General features: G+C 35.5%; 1 long non-coding RNA gene across 1 annotated transcript; it reads left to right on the top strand.

The window, feature by feature from the left end:
* The first annotated feature begins 967 nt into the window (after positions 1 to 967).
* Positions 968 to 3,489, top strand: LOC119155745. The gene is made up of 2 exons (XR_005106831.1): positions 968 to 1,021; positions 3,214 to 3,489. It is a non-coding gene; the product is annotated as an uncharacterized LOC119155745 (long non-coding RNA).
* The last annotated feature ends 651 nt before the right edge of the window (positions 3,490 to 4,140 follow it).

The following is a 4,140-nucleotide window of genomic DNA, read 5'->3' as shown; positions in this document are numbered from 1 at the left end:
AAAAACTCCAGGTGGAAGTCGAAGACTTAGATCCAGTATCCTGGAGCCATTAGTTGATGCTGAACAATTAACATGAGACGGTGGACTGTGTTCAGGAATTACTCCAGGATGAGGAGCTCTTTTTTGGTCTTTCAAGCATGGTAGTAGTTAATTGGTTAGTTAATAGGTAGTTTTTGGAATAAATATTATTATATTTCTTTTTAAACTTTTTTTTTCTAATCCATGAAAGCATGCCGTGCTTAATATTGTTCGAAAAGTATTCTTTTAATAGTTTGTCAGGTGACATCAGGTGACACGTTATATAGTGCACACTTTATTTTTTTGAAGTAATCTTTATGGTAGTGATACTTTTCTCCAGTATTTTGCTAAGAAAAGTGAATTTCTCTGATAAAATGGATAGAAGTCAGTGAGCCAATAGATTTTTCAAACAACTTGCGTTTGTCTCTTCACCCTATGGCTAGATATACACTATGTTGGAAGTATACAAGTATACATAAGTGTATATGTTAAAATCACATGAAGGTATCATTGATGCAATATGTGTTTGGATGCATATTTTTTTTTTGATTGCTTCATAAATAGTGTCCAGAGAAATATAAGAAAAATACAATACCAGAGTATGAGTTAGTCCACCTGAAGCTGAGTCATGTAATCTTAATCTTTATCACAAGAGACATATGATTAAATCTAACAAAAAGAATATTGCTGAACTGATAAATGTCCACCTGTACAATAATCACTACATGCTTAGGCATAGTAAGTGTAGTAATGACAAAATAATTTAGATAGAAGCTGGATTTACCTGGGTTTTTTTTTCTGGTAAATAATTTGTGAAGATAGAATGAAAGAAAGAGATCAGCATAAGTATTGCTAAGTAATTGTGTGCATTTTTAACAATTTGGCTTTATTACAATTCTACTGTTCAATTTCTGTTCTGTTTACTTTTGTTTTACGTTATCTCAAATTCCTGGATACAGAACAACTACTTTCAGTTTTGGTACAAATTCCAAAGCAAGATACAGTATGTTTTGAAGTACACCTTAGATGATCAGTTATCTGTCTATAACATGCAATATAAAGTGGTAACTTTAAATTTGCATGATATGATAAGAAAAAGACTGCACCTTAAAAAACATGGAATAATGTTATAGATTGAGACTATAGCTTATGTTACAGCAGTAGAAGATTCTCATAGGAGAATGTTAGAAAAATTTGTGTTTGCTTCAATATCACATTCTACGCAAACGTGACTTCCAAAAATGTTTACTCATTCATCACTCCCCACTTTTATTCTTCATAAGTGGACATCCAGTTTGACAGTATTAAGATGAGAGGGGAGAATTTTCTTCACATCAGCATAAAAGAAAAAAGTGTGTAGCAGAAATTTGCTTTCTTATTTTTGGAGGTTAATGCAGTTTTGATAGCCTAAAGAAAATTAAGCATCTTTCTCACTAGAAATTAAATAACTTCTTAGCTTTCATGAAATACAAATCTATAGGTATTTGTCTTCATTGCCTGAAAAAACATTTTTAAAAAGGTTCTTAAGAAGTGCTGTGACTTTGCTCAACTGTGCTTATAATACAGATAAATCTGTATTCAATTACAAAGTCAGTTGTGTAAACATACAAAGCCAGAACTGGGACTTACCTGTAGCTTTCCAAGACACATAGTATGAGCTATGCACAGCTTTCGTGCAGGAGTTAAGTGCTTCCTCTGAACAGCGATCACCTGACAGAAAATGGCATACTCACATGGACAGCATAAGCAAGCAGTATCAAATGAGACAGAAGTTTCTTCTATGCTCATAAGCAGAGAACATTATGTCTCAAACACAGAGATACCTAGGTTATGAATACTGTTTAAAAGTCCTTTCTTTGTCCAATTCTCAGCTTGACCCATGCCTCTTGTTAACCTTTGAATGCAAACAATAAGTGAAGTAGTGGAGAACTGATTACTCTTAAGTTTTCTCAGGGTCTTGTCTTACAGATTAAGAGAGTACCCTGCTCTTACCTGTTACCTTAAATAGCACATCTTGCAAGGTGGACCAAAATGAAATGCAGATAAAAGCATTTGTTCATAAGAGCATAACTTAGTTTAGTTGAAAGACAAGCGATACTTTATCTGCTTATGCAGGATTATCAGCTTTAGCAGGAAGGTGTTTTATCCCTTATGCATTTGGCAGTTTCACTCTGTGTGAATGCCTTATGCCTCATGTTGCACCCATTAGAGTGCTTTCAGGAACTTGACAGTCTTTCCTCCTCAGTATTATAGTGAACTTCCCTTTTGAAGTCTTCTAGGAGGTCAAGACAGATTTAATCTTTTGCCTTGAAAATCACACTGGAATATTTTATGGTTTTTACCAGGAGATAGTTGTGATTAATTAAACTAAGGGTTCCCTTCCTTCAGTGTGCCAATGTGTCTTTATTAGACTGGAGGTCAGCTCCTGTTCTTAATTAATTTGTAAACAAAAATTGCTGAAGGGGGGTGGGTATAAAAGCTCTCTCCGCCTAGTGGCTATTAACATTTTTCAAAGCAAGATTTTTTTGTCAGACCTTGCCTTGTATATCAATCTGTATATTAACACATGCAATACAATATCAAAACATAAATACATGTAGTACATGTAGCTTACTACTGGATCTTGGTTGAGACCAGACACTATGGTTAACCAGTGAGCTTGAGATAACTGAACCTTAGCTTTTTTCTGCTCAGCATATTGTCATCATTCCATTATAGTTACATTTGCCTACTGTACTTGAGTAGGATATTTCTTCCAATGCTTTGAGGCTTATGCTCACCTGTTTCTCTGCTGGTATGCCAGCATCACAGATATTTACAACTTTCTCACCTCTCGGTGTCTTCTCACATGCTGAATTACTTGCTTACGTAAATGACTTCTCTAATGCCAGTTAAAGAAATCAGATACAGACTCCAGTAGGAGTGTAATTAATCCAGAAAATCTCTTTAATATATCCAAAAAGCTGAATGTTGATTGCTCCTGGCTTTCCTTGTAGAGATCTGTAACGTGAATAAAAGATTAGCTGTATGACTAAAACTGTCAGCCTGGGTGCCTCTATGTACATATAGGACCATGTGCACCAAACTTAGCTGAAGCGTTTTCAGTCTTGATTTGGTCCAATATAGCAGAGCTTCGTATTCATGCAACAGACATGTTAATTTGGTGCTAACTCAGCTGCTTTTATCAAATGCTAGATTAACCCATTCAGTATGTTCTGATCCCATTCACCATACGAATTGTCACTGCAAAATGTTCCACCGGTCAACAAATGAAGTCTTCAGCTGAAAAGCCTACAGTTTCAATCACTAAAAGCGAGCAGTATGTTCAACATGAGCATTCTGTCATCCTAAGGAGGACCATCAAGTGACAGTCTTGCTGAGATGTGTTGATTGAAAAATCATGTAATTGGTGATATGAAGTACTTCCTTTTCTGAAATCTGCATATATATGCAAATTAAAGCTATCTGGACCAAAAAAAAAAAAAAATCCTTAAAAGACCCTCTTGTCTCAATCATGAAGGATCCTTAGAAGTTGGATCAATATCCAACTTGTGGTGGAAATGAGGACCATCTGCTCTGCATTACTTGGTCACCATCTGAAGAACAAATTCAGTAGATTCCGTTTCTGATGAAGTTCCAAGCATGCGACATATTGATTGCTTCTCTGACAGGAAGAAGGTACCAGTATTTTTGGTCTAAATGAATTTCCAGGAAAATAAAAGTTAAACTAGGGCTCATCCACTGACATAGCACATAAATCTGTAGGACTATGTCTCTAGCACAAAACCAAAGTCATCTGCTTCTCTGAATTGTCGTGCTTTACATTGTCAGAGTGACTGTGGACAAATCAGTTTCAGATACTGTAAAGGATAGGCTTGCATTTTAGTCGTAATGAATCATAAGAAGTAACATTACGTAGAAGAGTTTCTGGCTATTGTATTCATTCAGTTTTTCCCTTTGACCCTAAAGTGCAGCATGTACAAAGATCCACTTCTAACACCAGTTAAAATTCCTAAAGAACTATTTTAGAAAAGGTACATTCCATTATGAAATACCAACTCTTCACATATGACCATGTCTGTCCTTTGGATGTCTGATTCCATCATGGGACTGAGACCCATA

Source organism: Falco rusticolus, chromosome 11 (genome assembly GCF_015220075.1).
Source record: "Falco rusticolus isolate bFalRus1 chromosome 11, bFalRus1.pri, whole genome shotgun sequence".
In the NCBI taxonomy this organism is placed as follows: Eukaryota; Metazoa; Chordata; class Aves; order Falconiformes; family Falconidae; genus Falco; species Falco rusticolus.
Note: the sequence above shows the minus strand (reverse complement) of the source record. Positions and strands in the feature narration are given on the sequence as shown.